The sequence below is a fragment of the Schistocerca gregaria genome, unplaced genomic scaffold, assembly GCF_023897955.1.
Source record: "Schistocerca gregaria isolate iqSchGreg1 unplaced genomic scaffold, iqSchGreg1.2 ptg000169l, whole genome shotgun sequence".
In the NCBI taxonomy this organism is placed as follows: domain Eukaryota; kingdom Metazoa; phylum Arthropoda; class Insecta; order Orthoptera; family Acrididae; genus Schistocerca; species Schistocerca gregaria.
Genome location: NW_026061724.1, coordinates 15,353,057 through 15,378,461, shown reverse-complemented (window position 1 = coordinate 15,378,461; position 25,405 = coordinate 15,353,057). Strand labels below are relative to the sequence as shown.

Below are 25,405 nucleotides of genomic sequence, written 5' to 3'. Positions count from 1 at the left end.
AATGCTTTATCTGCGCCATTCGCCTTAATCACATCTGAGAGTAAATCTTAAAAAGCGCCTGTCGCTAATTGTTCGTCATCACAGGTACTGTTTGCTATACGGCCACGACGCGCAACTGATTTCCAAAACTCATCTTTCTCCTGTGAGGATGGAACTTACGACCCCTGGTTTATTAGACCAGTGCTCTACCACTGAGCTAAAGAGGCGCGGCCTAGCGGTACTCTTGGGTACTTCGTCCTTACGGTCGTCTGCACCATCAGACTTTAGCTGACAACAATTCATATTATCGGCTAATATTTGCAGCTATGGCGACAAATTACTGCTTGGCTACACATCTGACACGTAACCGATGTGCTCTCCAAACCACAACACTTGCATTTCAGAACATGTCTTTTACACATGTCTACAAAATCACCTTCACCTTCAAATACAGTTTCCTTGCGACTGACAGAGACGTAGGCAAAGTTTAAAGTTGCTATTTCCATTAAATCTCGTTAATCAGAAAAACGGTAATTTACACCTGCAGCGGAACAAAATTCCGTTTCGCCCAGCGTCTGGCTCGAACCCACGACCCTGGGATTAAGTGTCTGACGCTCTACCGACTGAGATAGCCGGCTACCTCGGTGAATATTTGCCGGGTAGCACGTCACACAGTACTCGTTTGGGTTGGGTGGTCCCATACAGCATCTCTCCATGCTGCCTAATGTTCTCCTAACGTCACACTCGTCACGCACTTCACTTTTATGTCATAATCATTTCTGAGAGGCAAAGAAATTGCATGACAACAAGCAGAGCTAGTGGCGTCAAAATTAACACACATACTTTATGTGACTCAAAAGCCGAACGAGTTACTTTCCGACGTTGTTTTAGATGTGCAAGTGCCAGTCAAAACTCGCGGTGTCGGCACTCTGCCGACCATTTCGTTAGTTAACACCGGTCTTGCTGTGTGTGTTTCAAGCTCAAGAGCATCTCCAAGCAAAAAATGGTCAACAGCAACATTCAGACGGTTTTGTACTGCTCAATTGCTACATTAAAACGGTATGTTTCTTTTTCAGAACTGGAAAAACACAAGCGTGACAGCATTCGAACCTGTAATCTTCAGATACGAAGTCCGACGCCTTATCCATTAGGCCACACGGTCACTGACGACCAACATTTACATATATACGACTCATCTCGAAACGCTCACACCCCTGAGGATTTGTGTTTTCGTTCTACACAGCCGCTGCCCCTTGCTCTTTCCCACTTATTCGTTACATTCAACCTCTGACGAGACCGACCAAATAAAGACTGAGAAACAAGACCACACACTTTGTGCATTCGGAATCGAAGGCAGGGCGTCCCTCGCCGCATTTGCTACGATGGCCATTTGCTACTTCTGCAGAAGCGGCGGCGACGACGACGACGACGCGACGACGACGACGACGACGACGAAGATCGCGAGAGACTCTGAGATATGTGAGAAATTCATCTATAAAATGTAATTCAGACTGCCTCGTCCCACCTTATGCTGTACCGCTTTGGCAAATGCTTTATCTGCGCCATTCGCCTTAATCACATCTGAGAGTAAATCTTAAAAAAACGCCTGTCGCTAATTGTTCGTCATCACAGGTACTGTTTCCTATACGGCCACGACGCGCAACTGATTTCCAAAACACATCTTTCTCCTGTGAGTATGGAACTTACGACCCCTGGTTTATTACCACTGAGCTAAAGAGGCGCGGCCTAGCGGTACTCTTGGGTACTTCGTCCTTACGGTCGTCTTCATCATCAGACTTTAGCTGACAACAATTCATATTATCGGCTAATATTTGCAGCTATGGCGACAAATTACTGCTTGGCTTCACATCTGACACGTAACCGATGTGCTCTCCAAACCACAACACTTGCATTTCAGAACATGTCTTTTACACATGTCTACAAAATCACCTTCACCTTCAAATACAGTTTCCTTGCGACTGACAGAGACGTAGGCAAAGTTTAAAGTTGCTATTTCCATTAAATCTCGTTAATCAGAAAAACGGTAATTTACACCTGCAGCGGAACAAAATTCCGTTTCGCCCAGCGTCTGGCTCGAACCCACGACCCTGGGATTAAGTGTCTGACGCTCTACCGACTGAGATTGCCGGCTACCTCGGTGAATATTTGCCGGGTAGCACGTCACACAGTACTCGTTTGGGTTGGGTGGTCCCATACAGCATCTCTCCATGCTGCCTAATGTTCTCCTAACGTCACACTCGTCACGCACTTCACTTTTATGTCATAATCATTTCTGAGAGGCAAAGAAATTGCATGACAACAAGCAGAGCTAGTGGCGTCAAAATTAACACACATACTTTATGTGACTCAAAAGCCGAACGAGTTACTTTCCGACGTTGTTTTAGATGTGCAAGTGCCAGTCAAAACTCGCGGTGTCGGCACTCTGCCGACCATTTCGCTAGTTAACACCGGTCTTGCTGTGTGTGTTTCAAGCTCAAGAGCATCTCCAAGCAAAAAATGGTCAACAGCAACATTCAGACGGTTTCGTACTGCTCAATTGCTACATTAAAACGGTATGTTTCTTTTTCAGAACTGGAAAAACACAAGCGTGACAGCATTCGAACCTGTAATCTTCAGATACGAAGTCCGACGCCTTATCCATTAGGCCACACGGTCACTGACGACCAACATTTACATGTATACGACTCATCTCGAAACGCTCACACCCCTGAGGATTTGTGTTTTCGTTCTACACAGCCGCTGCCCCTTGCTCTTTCCCACCCATTCGTTACATTCAACCTCTGACGAGACCGACCAAATATAGACTGAGAAACAAGACCACACACTTTGTGCATTCGGAATCGAAGGCAGGGCGTCCCTCGCCGCATTTGCTACGATGGCCATTTGCTACTTCTGCAGAAGCGACGACGACGACGACGACGACGACGACGAAGATCGCGAGAGACTCTGAGATATGTGAGAAATTCATCTATAAAATGTAATTCAGACTGCCTCGTCCCACCTTATGCTGTACCGCTTTGGCAAATGCTTTATCTGCGCCATTCGCCTTAATCACATCTGAGAGTAAATCTTAAAAAGCGCCTGTCGCTAATTGTTCGTCATCACAGGTACTGTTTGCTATACGGCCACGACGCGCAACTGATTTCCAAAACTCATCTTTCTCCTGTGAGGATGGAACTTACGACCCCTGGTTTATTAGACCAGTGCTCTACCACTGAGCTAAAGAGGCGCGGCCTAGCGGTACTCTTGGGTACTTCGTCCTTACGGTCGTCTGCACCATCAGACTTTAGCTGACAACAATTCATATTATCGGCTAATATTTGCAGCTATGGCGACAAATTACTGCTTGGCTACACATCTGACACGTAACCGATGTGCTCTCCAAACCACAACACTTGCATTTCAGAACATGTCTTTTACACATGTCTACAAAATCACCTTCACCTTCAAATACAGTTTCCTTGCGACTGACAGAGACGTAGGCAAAGTTTAAAGTTGCTATTTCCATTAAATCTCGTTAATCAGAAAAACGGTAATTTACACCTGCAGCGGAACAAAATTCCGTTTCGCCCAGCGTCTGGCTCGAACCCACGACCCTGGGATTAAGTGTCTGACGCTCTACCGACTGAGATAGCCGGCTACCTCGGTGAATATTTGCCGGGTAGCACGTCACACAGTACTCGTTTGGGTTGGGTGGTCCCATACAGCATCTCTCCATGCTGCCTAATGTTCTCCTAACGTCACACTCGTCACGCACTTCACTTTTATGTCATAATCATTTCTGAGAGGCAAAGAAATTGCATGACAACAAGCAGAGCTAGTGGCGTCAAAATTAACACACATACTTTATGTGACTCAAAAGCCGAACGAGTTACTTTCCGACGTTGTTTTAGATGTGCAAGTGCCAGTCAAAACTCGCGGTGTCGGCACTCTGCCGACCATTTCGTTAGTTAACACCGGTCTTGCTGTGTGTGTTTCAAGCTCAAGAGCATCTCCAAGCAAAAAATGGTCAACAGCAACATTCAGACGGTTTTGTACTGCTCAATTGCTACATTAAAACGGTATGTTTCTTTTTCAGAACTGGAAAAACACAAGCGTGACAGCATTCGAACCTGTAATCTTCAGATACGAAGTCCGACGCCTTATCCATTAGGCCACACGGTCACTGACGACCAACATTTACATATATACGACTCATCTCGAAACGCTCACACCCCTGAGGATTTGTGTTTTCGTTCTACACAGCCGCTGCCCCTTGCTCTTTCCCACTTATTCGTTACATTCAACCTCTGACGAGACCGACCAAATAAAGACTGAGAAACAAGACCACACACTTTGTGCATTCGGAATCGAAGGCAGGGCGTCCCTCGCCGCATTTGCTACGATGGCCATTTGCTACTTCTGCAGAAGCGGCGGCGACGACGACGACGACGCGACGACGACGACGACGACGACGAAGATCGCGAGAGACTCTGAGATATGTGAGAAATTCATCTATAAAATGTAATTCAGACTGCCTCGTCCCACCTTATGCTGTACCGCTTTGGCAAATGCTTTATCTGCGCCATTCGCCTTAATCACATCTGAGAGTAAATCTTAAAAAAACGCCTGTCGCTAATTGTTCGTCATCACAGGTACTGTTTCCTATACGGCCACGACGCGCAACTGATTTCCAAAACACATCTTTCTCCTGTGAGTATGGAACTTACGACCCCTGGTTTATTACCACTGAGCTAAAGAGGCGCGGCCTAGCGGTACTCTTGGGTACTTCGTCCTTACGGTCGTCTTCATCATCAGACTTTAGCTGACAACAATTCATATTATCGGCTAATATTTGCAGCTATGGCGACAAATTACTGCTTGGCTTCACATCTGACACGTAACCGATGTGCTCTCCAAACCACAACACTTGCATTTCAGAACATGTCTTTTACACATGTCTACAAAATCACCTTCACCTTCAAATACAGTTTCCTTGCGACTGACAGAGACGTAGGCAAAGTTTAAAGTTGCTATTTCCATTAAATCTCGTTAATCAGAAAAACGGTAATTTACACCTGCAGCGGAACAAAATTCCGTTTCGCCCAGCGTCTGGCTCGAACCCACGACCCTGGGATTAAGTGTCTGACGCTCTACCGACTGAGATTGCCGGCTACCTCGGTGAATATTTGCCGGGTAGCACGTCACACAGTACTCGTTTGGGTTGGGTGGTCCCATACAGCATCTCTCCATGCTGCCTAATGTTCTCCTAACGTCACACTCGTCACGCACTTCACTTTTATGTCATAATCATTTCTGAGAGGCAAAGAAATTGCATGACAACAAGCAGAGCTAGTGGCGTCAAAATTAACACACATACTTTATGTGACTCAAAAGCCGAACGAGTTACTTTCCGACGTTGTTTTAGATGTGCAAGTGCCAGTCAAAACTCGCGGTGTCGGCACTCTGCCAACCATTTCGTTAGTTAACACCGGTCTTGCTGTGTGTGTTTCAAGCTCAAGAGCATCTCCAAGCAAAAAATGGTCAACAGCAACATTCAGACGGTTTCGTACTGCTCAATTGCTACATTAAAACGGTATGTTTCTTTTTCAGAACTGGAAAAACACAAGCGTGACAGCATTCGAACCTGTAATCTTCAGATACGAAGTCCGACGCCTTATCCATTAGGCCACACGGTCACTGACGACCAACATTTACATATATACGACTCATCTCGAAACGCTCACACCCCTGAGGATTTGTGTTTTCGTTCTACACAGCCGCTGCCCCTTGCTCTTTCCCACTTATTCGTTACATTCAACCTCTGACGAGACCGACCAAATATAGACTGAGAAACAAGACCACACACTTTGTGCATTCGGAATCGAAGGCAGGGCGTCCCTCGCCGCATTTGCTACGATGGCCATTTGCTACTTCTGCAGAAGCTCCGGCGGCAACGACGACGACGACGACGACGACGACGACGACGAAGATCGCGAGAGACTCTGAGATATGTGAGAAATTCATCTATAAAATGTAATTCAGACTGCCTCGTCCCACCTTATGCTGTACCGCTTTGGCAAATGCTTTATCTGCGCCATTCGCCTTAATCACATCTGAGAGTAAATCTTAAAAAAACGCCTGTCGCTAATTGTTCGTCATCACAGGTACTGTTTGCTATACGGCCACGACGCGCAACTGATTTCCAAAATTCATCTTTCTCCTGTGAGAATGGAACTTACGACACCTGGTTTATTAGACCAGTGCTCTACCACTGAGCTAAAGAGGCGCGGCCTAGCGGTACTCTTGGGTACCTCGTCCTTACGGTCGTCTGCATCATCAGACTTTAGCTGACAACAATTCATATTATCGGCTAATATTTGCAGCTATGGCGACAAATTACTGCTTGGCTACACATCTGACACGTAACCGATGTGCTCTCCAAACCACAACACTTGCATTTCAGAACATGTCTTTTACACATGTCTACAAAATCACCTTCACCTTCAAATACAGTTTCCTTGCGACTGACAGAGACGTAGGCAAAGTTTAAAGTTGCTATTTCCATTAAATCTCGTTAATCAGAAAAACGGTAATTTACACCTGCAGCGGAACAAAATTCCGTTTCGCCCAGCGTCTGGCTCGAACCCACGACCCTGGGATTAAGTGTCTGACGCTCTACCGACTGAGATAGCCGGCTACCTCGGTGAATATTTGCCGGGTAGCATGTCACACAGTACTCGTTTGGGTTGGGTGGTCCCATACAGCATCTCTCCATGCTGCCTAATGTTTTCCTAACGTCACACTCGTCACGCACTTCACTTTTATGTCATAATCATTTCTGAGAGGCAAAGAAATTGCATGACAACAAGCAGAGCTAGTGGCGTCAAAATTAACACACATACTTTATGTGACTCAAAAGCCGAACGAGTTACTTTCCGACGTTGTTTTAGATGTGCAAGTGCCAGTCAAAACTCGCGGTGTCGGCACTCTGCCGACCATTTCGCTAGTTAACACCGGTCTTGCTGTGTGTGTTTCAAGCTCAAGAGCATCTCCAAGCAAAAAATGGTCAACAGCAACATTCAGACGGTTTCGTACTGCTCAATTGCTACATTAAAACGGTATGTTTCTTTTTCAGAACTGGAAAAACACAAGCGTGACAGCATTCGAACCTGTAATCTTCAGAGCCGAAGTCCGACGCCTTATCCATTAGGCCACACGGTCACTGACGACCAACATTTACATGTATACGACTCATCTCGAAACGCTCACACCCCTGAGGATTTGTGTTTTCGTTCTACACAGCCGCTGCCCCTTGCTCTTTCCCACCCATTCGTTACATTCAACCTCTGACGAGACCGACCAAATATAGACTGAGAAACAAGACCACACACTTTGTGCATTCGGAATCGAAGGCAGGGCGTCCCTCGCCGCATTTGCTACGATGGCCATTTGCTACTTCTGCAGAAGCGGCGGCGGAGACGACGACGACGACGACGACGACGACGACGACGACGACGAAGATCGCGAGAGACTCTGAGATATGTGAGAAATTCATCTATAAAATGTAATTCAGACTGCCTCGTCCCACCTTATGCTGTACCGCTTTGGCAAATGCTTTATCTGCGCCATTCGCCTTAATCACATCTGAGAGTAAATCTTAAAAAGCGCCTGTCGCTAATTGTTCGTCATCACAGGTACTGTTTGCTATACGGCCACGACGCGCAACTGATTTCCAAAACTCATCTTTCTCCTGTGAGGATGGAACTTACGACCCCTGGTTTATTAGACCAGTGCTCTACCACTGAGCTAAAGAGGCGCGGCCTAGCGGTACTCTTGGGTATTTCGTCCTTACGGTCGTCTGCATCATCAGACTTTAGCTGACAACAATTCATATTATCGGCTAATATTTGCAGCTATGGCGACAAATTACTGCTTGGCTACACATCTGACACGTAACCGATGTGCTCTCCAAACCACAACACTTGCATTTCAGAACATGTCTTTTACACATGTCTACAAAATCACCTTCACCTTCAAATACAGTTTCCTTGCGACTGACAGAGACGTAGGCAAAGTTTAAAGTTGCTATTTCCATTAAATCTCGTTAATCAGAAAAACGGTAATTTACACCTGCAGCGGAACAAAATTCCGTTTCGCCCAGCGTCTGGCTCGAACCCACGACCCTGGGATTAAGTGTCTGACGCTCTACCGACTGAGATAGCCGGCTACCTCGGTGAATATTTGCCGGGTAGCACGTCACACAGTACTCGTTTGGGTTGGGTGGACCCATACAGCATCTCTCCATGCTGCCTAATGTTCTCCTAACGTCACACTCGTCACGCACTTCACTTTTATGTCATAATCATTTCTGAGAGGCAAAGAAATTGCATGACAACAAGCAGAGCTAGTGGCGTCAAAATTAACACACATACTTTATGTGACTCAAAAGCCGAACGAGTTACTTTCCGACGTTGTTTTAGATGTGCAAGTGCCAGTCAAAACTCGCGGTGTCGGCACTCTGCCGACCATTTCGTTAGTTAACACCGGTCTTGCTGTGTGTGTTTCAAGCTCAAGAGCATCTCCAAGCAAAAAATGGTCAACAGCAACATTCAGACGGTTTTGTACTGCTCAATTGCTACATTAAAACGGTATGTTTCTTTTTCAGAACTGGAAAAACACAAGCGTGACAGCATTCGAACCTGTAATCTTCAGATACGAAGTCCGACGCCTTATCCATTAGGCCACACGGTCACTGACGACCAACATTTACATATATACGACTCATCTCGAAACGCTCACACCCCTGAGGATTTGTGTTTTCGTTCTACACAGCCGCTGCCCCTTGCTCTTTCCCACTTATTCGTTACATTCAACCTCTGACGAGACCGACCAAATAAAGACTGAGAAACAAGACCACACACTTTGTGCATTCGGAATCGAAGGCAGGGCGTCCCTCGCCGCATTTGCTACGATGGCCATTTGCTACTTCTGCAGAAGCGGCGGCGACGACGACGACGACGACGACGACGACGACGAAGATCGCGAGAGACTCTGAGATATGTGAGAAATTCATCTATAAAATGTAATTCAGACTGCCTCGTCCCACCTTATGCTGTACCGCTTTGGCAAATGCTTTATCTGCGCCATTCGCCTTAATCACATCTGAGAGTAAATCTTAAAAAAACGCCTGTCGCTAATTGTTCGTCATCACAGGTACTGTTTGCTATACGGCCACGACGCGCAACTGATTTCCAAAATTCATCTTTCTCCTGTGAGAATGGAACTTACGACACCTGGTTTATTAGACCAGTGCTCTACCACTGAGCTAAAGAGGCGCGGCCTAGCGGTACTCTTGGGTACCTCGTCCTTACGGTCGTCTGCATCATCAGACTTTAGCTGACAACAATTCATATTATCGGCTAATATTTGCAGCTATGGCGACAAATTACTGCTTGGCTACACATCTGACACGTAACCGATGTGCTCTCCAAACCACAACACTTGCATTTCAGAACATGTCTTTTACACATGTCTACAAAATCACCTTCACCTTCAAATACAGTTTCCTTGCGACTGACAGAGACGTAGGCAAAGTTTAAAGTTGCTATTTCCATTAAATCTCGTTAATCAGAAAAACGGTAATTTACACCTCCAGCGGAACAAAATTCCGTTTCGCCCAGCGTCTGGCTGGAACCCACGACCATGGGATTAAGTGTCTGACGCTCTACCGACTGAGATAGCCGGCTACCTCGGTGAATACTTGCCGGGTAGCACGTCACACAGTACTCGTTTGGGTTGGGTGGTCCCATACAGCATCTCTCCATGCTGCCTAATGTTTTCCTAACGTCACACTCGTCACGTACTTCACTTTTATGTCATAATCATTTCTGAGAGGCAAAGAAATTGCATGACAACAAGCAGAGCTAGTGGCGTCAAAATTAACACACATACTTTATGTGACTCAAAAGCCGAACGAGTTACTTTCCGACGTTGTTTTAGATGTGCAAGTGCCAGTCAAAACTCGCGGTGTCGGCACTCTGCCGACCATTTCGCTAGTTAACACCGGTCTTGCTGTGTGTGTTTCAAGCTCAAGAGCATCTCCAAGCAAAAAATGGTCAACAGCAACATTCAGACGGTTTCGTACTGCTCAGTTGCTACATTAAAACAGTATGTTTCTTTTTCAGAACTGGAAAAACACAAGCGTGACAGCATTCGAACCTGTAATCTTCAGAGCCGAAGTCCGACGCCTTATCCATTAGGCCACACGGTCACTGACGACCAACATTTACATGTATACGACTCATCTCGATACGCTCACACCCCTGAGGATTTGTGTTTTCGTTCTACACAGCCGCTGCCCCTTGCTCTTTCCCACTTATTCGTTACATTCAACCTCTGACGAGACCGACCAAATATAGACTGAGAAACAAGACCACACACTTTGTGCATTCGGAATCGAAGGCAGGCCGTCCCTCGCCGCATTTGCTACGATGGCCATTTGCTACTTCTGCAGAAGCTCCGGCGGCGACGACGACGACGACGACGACGACGACGACGAAGATCGCGAGAGACTCTGAGATATGTGAGAAATTCATCTATAAAATGTAATTCAGACTGCCTCGTCCCACCTTATGCTGTACCGCTTTGGCAAATGCTTTATCTGCGCCATTCGCCTTAATTACATCTGAGAGTAAATCTTAAAAAAACGCCTGTCGCTAATTGTTCGTCATAACAGGTACTGTTTGCTATACGGCCACGACGCGCAACTGATTTCCAAAATTCATCTTTCTCCTGTGAGGATGGAACTTACGACCCCTGGTTTATTAGACCAGTGCTCTGCCACTGAGCTAAAGAGGCGCGGCCTAGCGGTACTCTTGGGTACTTCGTCCTTACGGTCGTCTGCATCATCAGACTTTAGCTGACAACAATTCATATTATCGGCTAATATTTGCAGCTATGGCGACAAATTACTGCTTGGCTACACATCTGACACGTAACCGATGTGCTCTCCAAACCACAACACTTGCATTTCAGAACATGTCTTTCATACATGACTACAAAATCACCTTCACCTTCAAATACAATTTTCCTTGCGACTGACAGAGACGTAGGCAAAGTTTAATGTTGCTATTTCCATTAAATCTCGTTAATCAGAAAAACGGTAATTTACACCTGCAGCGGAACAAAATAACGTTCGCGCCCAGCGTGGGGCTCGAACCAACAAACCTACGATTAAGATTCTCACGCTCCACCGTCCGAAGTAGCCGGCTGCCTCGGGAATACCTGCCGGGTAGCACGACAAACAGTCCTCGTTTGGGTTGGGTGGTCCCATACAGAATCTCTCCATGCTGCCTAATGTTTTCCTAACGTCACACTCGTCACGTACTTCACTTTTATGTCATAATCATTTCTGAGAGGCAAAGAAATTGCATGACAACAAGCAGAGCTAGTGGCGTCAAAATTAACACACATACTTTATGTGACTCAAAAGCCGAACGAGTTACTTTCCGACGTTGTTTTAGATGTGCAAGTGCCAGTCAAAACTCGCGGTGTCGGCACTCTGCCGACCATTTCGTTAGTTAACACCGGTCTTGCTGTGTGTGTTTCAAGCTCAAGAGCATCTCCAAGCAAAAAATGGTCAACAGCAACATTCAGACGGTTTCGTACTGCTCAATTGCTACATTAAAACGGTATGTTTCTTTTTCAGAACTGGAAAAACACAAGCGTGAGAGCATTCTAACCTGTAATCTTCAAGTCTGAAGTCCGACGCCTTATCCATTAGGCCACACGGTCACTCACAACAAACATTTACACGTATACGACTCATCTCGAAACGCTCACACCCCTGAGGATTTGTGTTTTCGTTCTACACAGCCGCTGCCCCTTGCTCTTTCCCACCCATTCGTTACATTCAACCTCTGACGAGACCGACCAAATATAGACTGAGAAACAAGACCACACACTTTGTGCATTCGGAATCGAAGGCAGGGCGTCCCTCGCCGCATTTGCTACGATGGCCATTTGCTACTTCTGCAGAAGCGGCAGCGACGACGACGACGACGACGACGACGACGACGACAAAGATCGCGAGAGGCTCTGAGATATGTGAGAAATACATCTATAAAATGTAATTCAGACTGCCTCGTCCCACCTTATGCTGTACCGCTTTGGCAAATGCTTTATCGGCGCCATTCGCCTTAATCACATCTGACAGTAATTCTTAAAAAAACGCCTGTCTCTGATTGTTCGTCATCGCAGGTACTGTTTGCTATACGGCCACGACGCGCAACTGATTTCCAAAATTCATCTTTCTCCTGTGAGGATGGAACTTACGACCCCTGGTTTATTAGACCAGTGCTCTACCACTGAGCTAAATAGGCGCGGCCTAGCGGTACTCTTGGGTACTTCGTCCTTACGGTCGTCTGCATCATCAGACTTTAGCTGACAACACTTCATATTACCGGCTAATATTTGCAGCTATGGCGACAAATTACTGCTTGGCTACACATCTGACACGTAACCGATGTGCTCTCCAAACCACAACACTTGCATTTCAGAACATGTCTTTTACACATGTCTACAAAATCACCTTCACCTTCAAATACAGTTTCCTTGCGACTGACAGAGACGTAGGCAAAGTTTGAAGTTGCTATTTCCATTAAATCTCGTTAATCAGAAAAACGGTAATTTACACCTGCAGCGGAACAAAATTCCGTTTCGCCCAGCGTCTGGCTCGAACCCACGACCCTGGGATTAAGTGTCTGACGCTCTACCGACTGAGATAGCCGGCTACCTCGGAGAATATTTGCCGGGTAGCACGTCACACAGTACTCGTTTGGGTTGGGTGGTCCCATACAGCATCTCTCCATGCTGCCTAATGTTTTCCTAACGTCACACTCGTCACGCACTTCACTTTTATGTCATAATCATTTCTGAGAGGCAAAGAAATTGCATGACAACAAGCAGAGCTAGTGGCGTCAAAATTAACACACATACTTTATGTGACTCAAAAGCCGAACGAGTTACTTTCCTACGTTGTTTTAGATGTGCAAGTGCCAGTCAAAACTCGCGGTGTCGGCACTCTGCCGACCATTTCGTTAGTTAACACCGGTCTTGCTGTGTGTGTTTCAAGCTCAAGAGCATCTCCAAGCAAAAAATGGTCAACAGCAACATTCAGACGGTTTCGTACTGCTCAATTGCTACATTAAAACGGTATGTTTCTTTTTCAGAACTGGAAAAACACAAGCGTGACAGCATTCGAACCTGTAATCTTCAGATACAAAGTCCGACGCCTTATCCATTAGGCCACACGGTCACTGACGACCAACATTTACATATATACGACTCATCTCGAAACGCTCACACCCCTGAGGATTTGTGTTTTCGTTCTACACAGCCGCTGCCCCTTGCTCTTTCCCACTTATTCGTTACATTCAACCTCTGACGAGACCGACCAAATATAGACTGAGAAACAAGACCACACACTTTGTGCATTCGGAATCGAAGGCAGGGCGTCCCTCGCCGCATTTGCTACGATGGCCATTTGCTACTTCTGCAGAAGCGGCGGCGGCGACGACGACGACGACGACGACGACGACGACGACAAAGATCGCGAGAGGCTCTGAGATATGTGAGAAATACGTCTATAAAATGTAATTCAGACTGCCTCGTCCCTCCTTATGCTGTACCGCTTTGGCAAATGCTTTATCTGCGCCATTCGCCTTAATCACATCTGAGAGTGAATCTTAAAAAAACGCCTGTCGCTAATTGTTCGTCATCACAGGTACTGTTTGCTATATGGCCACGACGCGCTAATGATTTCCAAAATTCATCTTTCTCCTGCGACGATGGAACTTACGACCCCTGGTTTATTAGACCAGTGCTCTACCACTGAGCTAAAGAGGCGCGGCCTAGCGGTACTCTTGGGTACTTCGTCCTTACGGTCGTCTGCATCATCAGACTTTAGCTGACAACAATTCATATTATCGGCTAATATTTGCAGCTATGGCGACAAATTACTGCTTGGCTACACATCTGACACGTAACCGATGTGCTCTCCAAACCACAACACTTGCATTTCAGAACATGTCTTTTACACATGTCTACAAAATCACCTTCACCTTCAAATACAGTTTCCTTGCGACTGACAGAGACGTAGGCAAAGTTTAAAGTTGCTATTTCCATTAAATCTCGTTAATCAGAAAAACGGTAATTTACACCTGCAGCGGAACAAAATTCCGTTTCGCCCAGCGTCTGGCTCGAACCCACGACCCTGGGATTAAGTGTCTGACGCTCTACCGACTGAGATAGCCGGCTACCTCGGTGAATATTTGCCGGGTAGCACGTCACACAGTACTCGTTTGGGTTGGGTGGTCCCATACAGCATCTCTCCATGCTGCCTAATGTTTTCCTAACGTCACACTCGTCACGCACTTCACTTTTATGTCATAATCATTTCTGAGAGGCAAAGAAATTGCATGACAACAAGCAGAGCTAGTGGCGTCAAAATTAACACACATACTTTATGTGACTCAAAAGCCGAACGAGTTACTTTCCGACGTTGTTTTAGATGTGCAAGTGCCAGTCAAAACTCGCGGTGTCGGCACTCTGCCGACCATTTCGTTAGTTAACACCGGTCTTGCTGTGTGTGTTTCAAGCTCAAGAGCATCTCCAAGCAAAAAATGGTCAACAGCAACATTCAGACGGTTTCGTACTGCTCAATTGCTACATTAAAACGGTATGTTTCTTTTTCAGAACTGGAAAAACACAAGCGTGACAGCATTCGAACCTGTAATGTTCAGATACAAAGTCCGACGCCTTATCCATTAGGCCACACGGTCACTGACGACCAACATTTACATATATACGACTCATCTCGAAACGCTCACACCCCTGAGGATTTGTGTTCTCGTTCTACACAGCCGCTGCCCCTTGCTCTTTCCCACTTATTCGTTACATTCAACCTCTGACGAGACCGACCAAATATAGACTGAGAAACAAGACCACACACTTTGTGCATTCGGAATCGAAGGCAGGGCGTCCCTCGCCGCATTTGCTACGATGGCCATTTGCTACTTCTGCAGAAGCGGCGGCGGCGACGACGACGAATATCGCGAGAGGCTCTGAGATATGTGAGAAATACATCTATAAAATGTAATTCAGACTGCCTCGTCCCACCTTATGCTGTACCGCTTTGGCAAATGCTTTATCTGCGCCATTCGCCTTAATCACATCTGAGAGTTAATCTTAAAAAAACGCCTGTCGCTAATTGTTCGTCATCACAGGTACTGTTTGCTATACGGCCACGACGCGCAACTGATTTCCAAAATTCATTTTCCTCCTGTGAGGATGGAACTTACGACCCCTGGTTTATTAGACCAGTGCTCTACCACTGAGCTAAAGAGGCGCGGCCTAGCGGTACTCTTGGGTACTTCGTCCTTACGGTCGTCTGCATCATCAGACTTTAGCTGACAACAATTCATATTATCGGCTAATATTTGCAGCTATGGCGACAAATTACTGCTTGGCTACACATCTGACACGTAACCGATGTGCTCTCCAAACCACAACACTTGCATTTCAGAACATGTCTTTTACACATGTCTACAAAATCACCTTCACCTTCAAATACAGTTTCCTTGCGACTGACAGAGACGTAGGCAAAGTTTAAAGTTGCTATTTCCATTAAATCTCGTTAATCAGAAAAACGGTAATTTACACCTGCAGCGGAACAAAATTCCGTTTCGCCCAGCGTCTGGCTCGAACCCACGACCCTGGGATTAAGTGTCTGACGCTCTACCGACTGAGATAGCCGGCTACCTCGGAGAATATTTGCCGGGTAGCACGTCACACAGTACTCGTTTGGGTTGGGTGGTCCCATACAGCATCTCTCCATGCTGCCTAATGTTTTCCTAACGTCACACTCGTCACGCACTTCACTTTTATGTCATAATCATTTCTGAGAGGCAAAGAAATTGCATGACAACAAGCAGAGCTAGTGGCGTCAAAATTAACACACATACTTTATGTGACTCAAAAGCCGAACGAGTTACTTTCCGACGTTGTTTTAGATGTGCAAGTGCCAGTCAAAACTCGCGGTGTCGGCACTCTGCCGACCATTTCGTTAGTTAACACCGGTCTTGCTGTGTGTGTTTCAAGCTCAAGAGCATCTCCAAGCAAAAAATGGTCAACAGCAACATTCAGACGGTTTCGTACTGCTCAATTGCTACATTAAAACGGTATGTTTCTTTTTCAGAACTGGAAAAACACAAGCGTGACAGCATTCGAACCTGTAATCTTCAGATACAAAGTCCGACGCCTTATCCATTAGGCCACACGGTCACTGACGACCAACATTTACATATATACGACTCATCTCGAAACGCTCACACCCCTGAGGATTTGTGTTCTCGTTCTACACAGCCGCTGCCCCTTGCTCTTTCCCACTTATTCGTTACATTCAACCTCTGACGAGACCGACCAAATATAGACTGAGAAACAAGACCACACACTTTGTGCATTCGGAATCGAAGGCAGGGCGTCCCTCGCCGCATTTGCTACGATGGCCATTTGCTACTTCTGCAGAAGCGGCGGCGGAGACGACGACGACGACGACGACGACGAAGACGACGAAGATCGCGAGAGGCTCTGAGATATGTGAGAAATACATCTATAAAATGTAATTCAGACTGCCTCGTCCCACCTTATGCTGTACCGCTTTGGCAAATGCTTTATCTGCGCCATTCGCCTTAATCACATCTGAGAGTAAATCTTAAAAAAACGCCTGTCGCTAATTGTTCGTCATCACAGGTACTGTTTGCTATACGGCCACGACGCGCAACTGATTTCCAAAATTCATCTTTCTCCTGTGAGGATGGAACTTACGACCCCTGGTTTATTAGACCAGTGCTCTACCACTGAGCTAAAGAGGCGCGGCCTAGCGGTACTCTTGGGTACTTCGTCCTTACGGTCGTCTGCATCATCAGACCTTAGCTGACAACAATTCATATTATCGGCTAATATTTGCAGCTATGGCGACAAATTACTGCTTGGCTACACATCTGACACGTAACCGATGTGCTCTCCAAACCACAACACTTGCATTTCAGAACATGTCTTTTACACATGTCTACAAAATCACCTTCACCTTCAATTACAGTTTCCTTGCGACTGACAGAGACGTAGGCAAAGTTTAAAGTTGCTATTTCCATTAAATCTCGTTAATCAGAAAAACGGTAATTTACACCTGCAGCGGAACAAAATTCCGTTTCACCCAACGTCTGGCTCGAACCCACGACCCTGGGATTAAGAGTCTGACCCTCTACCGACCGAGCTAGCCGGCTACCTCGATGAATACCTGCCGGGTAGCACGTCACACAGTACTCGTTTGGGTTGGGTGGTCCCATACAGCATCTCTCCATGCTGCCTAATGTTTTCCTAACGTCACACTCGTCACGCACTTCACTTTTATGTCATAATCATTTCTGAGAGGCAAAGAAATTGCATGACAACAAGCAGAGCTAGTGGCGTCAAAATTAACACACATACTTTATGTGACTCAAAAGCCGAACGAGTTACTTTCCGACGTTGTTTTAGATGTGCAAGTGCCAGTCAAAACTCGCGGTGTCGGCACTCTGCCGACCATTTCGTTAGTTAACACCGGTCTTGCTGTGTGTGTTTCAAGCTCAAGAGCATCTCCAAGCAAAAAATGGTCAACAGCAACATTCAGACGGTTTCGTACTGCTCAATTGCTACATTAAAACGGTATGTTTCTTTTTCAGAACTGGAAAAACACAAGCGTGACAGCATTCGAACCTGTAATCTTCAGATACAAAGTCCGACGCCTTATCCATTAGGCCACACGGTCACTGACGACCAACATTTACATATATACGACTCATCTCGAAACGCTCACACCCCTGAGGATTTGTGTTTTCGTTCTACACAGCCGCTGCCCCTTGCTCTTTCCCACTTATTCGTTACATTCAACCTCTGACGAGACCGACCAAGTATAGACTGAGAAACAAGACCACACACTTTGTGCATTCGGAATCGAAGGCAGGGCGTCCATCGCCGCATTTGCTACGATGGCCATTTGCTCCTTCTGCAGAAGCGGCGGCGACGACGACGACGACGACGACGACGAAGATCGCGAGAGGCTCTGAGATATGTGAGAAATACATCTATAAAATGTAATTCAGACTGCCTCGTCCCACCTTATGCTGTACCGCTTTGGCAAATGCTTTATCTGCGCCATTCGCCTTAATCACATCTGAGAGTAAATCTTAAAAAAACGCCTGTCGCTAATTGTTCGTCATCGCAGGTACTGTTTGCTATACGGCCACGACGCGCAACTGATTTCCAAAATTCATCTTTCTCCTGTGAGGATGGAACTTACGACCCCTGGTTTATTAGACCAGTGCTCTACCACTGAGCTAAATAGGCGCGGCCTAGCGGTACTCTTGGGTACTTCGTCCTTACGGTCGTCTGCATCATCAGACTTTAGCTGACAACACTTCATATTACCGGCTAATATTTGCAGCTATGGCGACAAATTACTGCTTGGCTACACATCTGACACGTAACCGATGTGCTCTCAAAACAACAACACTTGCATTTCAGAACATGTCTTTCACACATGTCTACAAAATCACCTTCACCTTCAAATACAGTTTCCTTGCGACTGGCAGAGACGTAGGCAAAGTTTAATGTTGCTATTTCTATTAAATCACGTTAATCAGAAAACGGTAATTTACATCTGCAGCGGAACAAAATTCCGTTCCGCCCAGCGTCTGGCTCGAACCCACGACCCTGGGATTAAGAGTCTGACCCTCTACCGACCGAGCTAGCCGGCTACCTCGATGAATACCTGCCGGGTAGCACGTCACACAGTACTCGTTTGGGTTGGGTGGTCCCATACAGCATCTCTCCATGCTGCCTAATGTTTTCCTAACGTCACACTCGTCACGCACTTCACTTTTATGTCATAATCATTTCTGAGAGGCAAAGAAATTGCATGACAACAAGCAGAGCTAGTGGCGTCAAAATTAACACACATACTTTATGTGACTCAAAAGCCGAACGAGTTACTTTCCGACGTTGTTTTAGATGTGCAAGTGCCAGTCAAAACTCGCGGTGTCGGCACTCTGCCGACCATTTCGTTAGTTAACACCGGTCTTGCTGTGTGTGTTTCAAGCTCAAGAGCATCTCCAAGCAAAAAATGGTCAACAGCAACATTCAGACGGTTTCGTACTGCTCAATTGCTACATTAAAACGGTATGTTTCTTTTTCAGAACTGGAAAAACACAAGCGTGACAGCATTCGAACCTGTAATCTTCAGAGCCGAAGTCCGACGCCTTATCCATTAGGCCACACGGTCACTGACGACCAACATTTACATGTATACGACTCATCTCGAAACGCTCACACCCCTGAGGATTTGTGTTTTCGTTCTACACAGCCGCTGCCCCTTGCTCTTTCCCACTTATTTGTTACATTCAACCTCTGACGAGACCGACCAAATATAGACTGAGAAACAAGACCACACACTTTGTGCATTCGGAATCGAAGGCAGGGCGTCCCTCGCCGCATTTGCTATGATGGCCATTTGCTACTTCTGCAGAAGCGGCGGCGGCGACGACGACGACGACAACTACAACGACGACGACGACGACGAAGATCGCGAGAGACTCTGAGATATGTGAGAAATACATCTATAAAATGTAATTCAGACTGCCTCGTCCCACCTTATGCTGTACCGCTTTGGCAAATGCTTTATCTGCGCCATTCGCCTTAATCACATCTGAGAGTAAATCTTAAAAAAACGCCTGTCGCTAATTGTTCGTCATCACAGGTACTGTTTGCTATACGGCCACGACGCGCAACTGATTTCCAAAATTCATCTTTCTCCTGTGAGGATGGAACTTACGACCCCTGGTTTATTAGACCAGTGCTCTGCCACTGAGCTAAAGAGGCGCGGCCTAGCGGTACTCTTGGGTACTTCGTCCTTACGGTCGTCTGCATCATCAGACTTTAGCTGACAACAATTCATATTATCGGCTAATATTTGCAGCTATGGTGACAAATTACTGCTTGGCTACACATCTGACACGTAACCGATGTGCTCTCCAAACCACAACACTTGCATTTCAGAACATGTCTTTCATACATGTCTACAAAATCACCTTCACCTTCAAATACAGTTTCCTTGCGACTGGCAGAGACGTAGGCAAAGTTTAATGTTGCTATTTCTATTAAATCACGTTAATCAGAAAACGGTAATTTACATCTGCAGCGGAACAAAATTCCGTTCCGCCCAGCGTCTGGCTCGAACCCACGACCCTGGGATTAAGAGTCTGACCCTCTACCGACTGAGCTAGCCGGCTACCTCGATGAATACCTGCCGGGTAGCACGTCACACAGTACTCGTTTGGGTTGGGTGGTCCCATACAGCATCTCTCCATGCTGCCTAATGTTTTCCTAACGTCACACTCGTCACGCACTTCACTTTTATGTCATAATCATTTCTGAGAGGCAAAGAAATTGCATGACAACAAGCAGAGCTAGTGGCGTCAAAATTAACACACATACTTTATGTGACTCAAAAGCCGAACGAGTTACTTTCCGACGTTGTTTTAGATGTGCAAGTGCCAGTCAAAACTCGCGGTGTCGGCACTCTGCCGACCATTTCGTTAGTTAACACCGGTCTTGCTGTGTGTGTTTCAAGCTCAAGAGCATCTCCAAGCAAAAAATGGTCAACAGCAACATTCAGACGGTTTCGTACTGCTCAATTGCTACATTAAAACGGTATGTTTCTTTTTCAGAACTGGAAAAACACAAGCGTGACAGCATTCGAACCTGTAATCTTCAAGTCTGAAGTCCGACGCCTTATCCATTAGGCCACACGGTCACTCACAACAAACATTTACACGTATACGAGTCATCTCGAAACGCTCACACCCCTGAGGATTTGTGTTTTCGTTCTACACAGCCGCTGCCCCTTGCTCTTTCCCACCCATTCGTTACATTCAACCTCGGACGAGACCGACCAAATATAGACTGAGAAACAAGACCACACACTTTGTGCATTCGGAATCGAAGGCAGGGCGTCCCTCGCCGCATTTGCTACGATGGCCATTTGCTACTTCTGCAGAAGCGGCGGCGGCGACGACGACGACGACGACGACGACGACGACAAAGATCGCGAGAGGCTCTGAGATATGTGAGAAATACATCTATAAAATGTAATTCAGACTGCCTCGTCCCACCTTATGCTGTACCGCTTTGGCAAATGCTTTATCGGCGCCATTCGCCTTAATCACATCTGAGAGTAATTCTTAAAAAAACGCCTGTCTCTGATTGTTCGTCATCGCAGGTACTGTTTGCTATACGGCCACGACGCGCAACTGATTTCCAAAATTCATCTTTCTCCTGTGAGGATGGAACTTACGACCCCTGGTTTATTAGACCAGTGCTCTACCACTGAGCTAAATAGTCGCGGCCTAGCGGTACTCTTGGGTACTTCGTCCTTACGGTCGTCTGCATCATCAGACTTTAGCTGACAACAATTCATATTATCGGCTAATATTTGCAGCTATGGCGACAAATTACTGCTTGGCTACACATCTGACACGTAACCGATGTGCTCTCAAAACAACAACACTTGCATTTCAGAACATGTCTTTCACACATGTCTACAAAATCACCTTCACCTTCAAATACAGTTTCCTTGCGACTGGCAGAGACGTAGGCAAAGTTTAATGTTGCTATTTCTATTAAATCACGTTAATCAGAAAACGGTAATTTACATCTGCAGCGGAACAAAATTCCGTTCCGCCCAGCGTCTGGCTCGAACCCACGACCCTGGGATTAAGAGTCTGACCCTCTACCGACCGAGCTAGCCGGCTACCTCGATGAATACCTGCCGGGTAGCACGTCACACAGTACTCGTTTGGGTTGGGTGGTCCCATACAGCATCTCTCCATGCTGCCTAATGTTTTCCTAACGTCACACTCGTCACGCACTTCACTTTTATGTCATAATCATTTCTGAGAGGCAAAGAAATTGCATGACAACAAGCAGAGCTAGTGGCGTCAAAATTAACACACATACTTTATGTGACTCAAAAGCCGAACGAGTTACTTTCCGACGTTGTTTTAGATGTGCAAGTGCCAGTCAAAACTCGCGGTGTCGGCACTCTGCCGACCATTTCGTTAGTTAACACCGGTCTTGCTGTGTGTGTTTCAAGCTCAAGAGCATCTCCAAGCAAAAAATGGTCAACAGCAACATTCAGACGGTTTCGTACTGCTCAATTGCTACATTAGAACGGTATGTTTCTTTTTCAGAACTGGAAAAACACAAGCGTGACAGCATTCGAACCTGTAATATTCAGATACGAAGTCCGACGCCTTATCCATTAGGCCACACGGTCACTGACGACCAACATTTACATATATACGACTCATCTCGAAACGCTCACACCCCTGAGGATTTGTGTTTTCGTTCTACACAGCCGCTGCCCCTTGCTCTTTCCCACCCATTCGTTACATTCAACCTCTGACGAGACCGACCAAATATAGACTGAGAAACAAGACCACACACTTTGTGCATTCGGAATCGAAGGCAGGGCATCCCTCGCCGCATTTGCTACGATGGCCATTTGCTACTTCTGCAGAAGCGGCGGCGGCGACGACGACGAATATCGCGAGAGGCTCTGAGATATGTGAGAAATACATCTATAAAATGTAATTCAGACTGCCTCGTCCCACCTTATGCTGTACCGCTTTGGCAAATGCTTTATCTGCGCCATTCGCCTTAATCACATCTGAGAGTAAATCTTAAAAAAACGCCTGTCGCTAATTGTTCGTCATCACAGGTACTGTTTGCTATACGGCCACGACGCGCAACTGATTTCCAAAATTCATTTTCCTCCTGTGAGGATGGAACTTACGACCCCTGGTTTATTAGACCAGTGCTCTACCACTGAGCTAAAGAGGCGCGGCCTAGCGGTACTCTTGGGTACTTCGTCCTTACGGTCGTCTGCATCATCAGACTTTAGCTGACAACAATTCATATTATCGGCTAATATTTGCAGCTATGGCGACAAATTACTGCTTGGCTACACATCTGACACGTAACCGATGTGCTCTCCAAACCACAACACTTGCATTTCAGAACATGTCTTTTACACATGTCTACAAAATCACCTTCACCTTCAAATACAGTTTCCTTGCGACTGACAGAGACGTAGGCAAAGTTTAAAGTTGCTATTTCCATTAAATCTCGTTAATCAGAAAAACGGTAATTTACACCTGCAGCGGAACAAAATTCCGTTTCGCCCAGCGTCTGGCTCGAACCCACGACCCTGGGATTAAGTGTCTGACGCTCTACCGACTGAGATAGCCGGCTACCTCGGAGAATATTTGCCGGGTAGCACGTCACACAGTACTCGTTTGGGTTGGGTGGTCCCATACAGCATCTCTCCATGCTGCCTAATGTTTTCCTAACGTCACACTCGTCACGCACTTCACTTTTATGTCATAATCATTTCTGAGAGGCAAAGAAATTGCATGACAACAAGCAGAGCTAGTGGCGTCAAAATTAACACACATACTTTATGTGACTCAAAAGCCGAACGAGTTACTTTCCGACGTTGTTTTAGATGTGCAAGTGCCAGTCAAAACTCGCGGTGTCGGCACTCTGCCGACCATTTCGTTAGTTAACACCGGTCTTGCTGTGTGTGTTTCAAGCTCAAGAGCATCTCCAAGCAAAAAATGGTCAACAGCAACATTCAGACGGTTTCGTACTGCTCAATTGCTATATTAAAACGGTATGTTTCTTTTTCAGAACTGGAAAAACACAAGCGTGACAGCATTCGAACCTGTAATCTTCAGATACAAAGTCCGACGCCTTATCCATTAGGCCACACGGTCACTGACGACCAACATTTACATATATACGACTCATCTCGAAACGCTCACACCCCTGAGGATTTGTGTTTTCGTTCTACACAGCCGCTGCCCCTTGCTCTTTCCCACTTATTCGTTACATTCAACCTCTGACGAGACCGACCAAATATAGACTGAGAAACAAGACCACACACTTTGTGCATTCGGAATCGAAGGCAGGGCGTCCCTCGCCGCATTTGCTACGATGGCCATTTGCTACTTCTGCAGAAGCGGCGGCGACGACGACGACGACGACGACGACGACGACGACGATCGCGAGAGGCTCTGAGATATGTGAGAAATACATCTATAAAATGTAATTCAGACTGCCTCGTCCCACCTTATGCTGTACCGCTTTGGCAAATGCTTTATCTGCGCCATTCGCCTTATTCACATCTGAGAGTAAATCTTAAAAAAACGCCTGTCGCTAATTGTTCGTCATCACAGGTACTGTTTGCTATACGGCCCCGACGCGCAACTGATTTCCAAAATTCATCTTTCTCCTGTGAGGATGGAACATACGACCCCTGGTTTATTAGACCAGTGCTCTACCACTGAGCTAAAGAGGCGCGGCCTAGCGGTACTCTTGGGTACTTCGTCCTTACGGTCGTCTGCATCATCAGACTTTAGCTGACAACAATTCATATTATCGGCTAATATTTGCAGCTATGGCGACAAATTACTGCTTGGCTACACATCTGACACGTAACCGATGTGCTCTCCAAACCACAACACTTGCATTTCAGAACATGTCTTTTACACATGTCTACAAAATCACCTTCACCTTCAAATACAGTTTCCTTGCGACTGACAGAGACGTAGGCAAAGTTTAAAGTTGCTATTTCCATTAAATCTCGTTAATCAGAAAAACGGTAATTTACACCTGCAGCGGAACAAAATTCCGTTTCGCCCAGCGTCTGGCTGGAACCCACGACCATGGGATTAAGTGTCTGACGCTCTACCGACTGAGATAGCCGGCTACCTCGGTGAATACTTGCCGGGTAGCACGTCACACAGTACTCGTTTGGGTTGGGTGGTCCCATACAGCATCTCTCCATGCTGCCTAATGTTTTCCTAACGTCACACTCGTCACGCACTTCACTTTTATGTCATAATCATTTCTGAGAGGCAAAGAAATTGTATGACAACAAGCAGAGCTAGTGGCGTCAAAATTAACACACATACTTTATGTGACTCAAAAGCCGAACGAGTTACTTTCCGACGTTGTTTTAGATGTGCAAGTGCCAGTCAAAACTCGCGGTGTCGGCACTCTGCCGACCATTTCGCTAGTTAACACCGGTCTTGCTGTGTGTGTTTCAAGCTCAAGAGCATCTCCAAGCAAAAAATGGTCAACAGCAACATTCAGACGGTTTCGTACTGCTCAATTGCTACATTAAAACGGTATGTTTCTTTTTCAGAACTGGAAAAACACAAGCGTGACAGCATTCGAACCTGTAATCTTCAGAGCCGAAGTCCGA

At 46.2% G+C, this 25,405-nt stretch overlaps 2 non-coding genes across 2 annotated transcripts; both read right to left on the bottom strand.

Annotated features, from left to right (window-relative positions):
• Positions 1–15,316: 15,316 nt before the first annotated feature.
• On the bottom strand, positions 15,317–15,388 carry Trnai-aau (transfer RNA isoleucine (anticodon AAU)). Its single transcript has one exon. It is a non-coding gene; the product is annotated as a tRNA-Ile (tRNA).
• Positions 15,389–22,905: 7,517 nt separating this feature from the next.
• On the bottom strand, positions 22,906–22,977 carry Trnai-aau (transfer RNA isoleucine (anticodon AAU)). The gene has a single exon. It is a non-coding gene; the product is annotated as a tRNA-Ile (tRNA).
• Between the last annotated feature and the right edge of the window lie 2,428 nt (positions 22,978–25,405).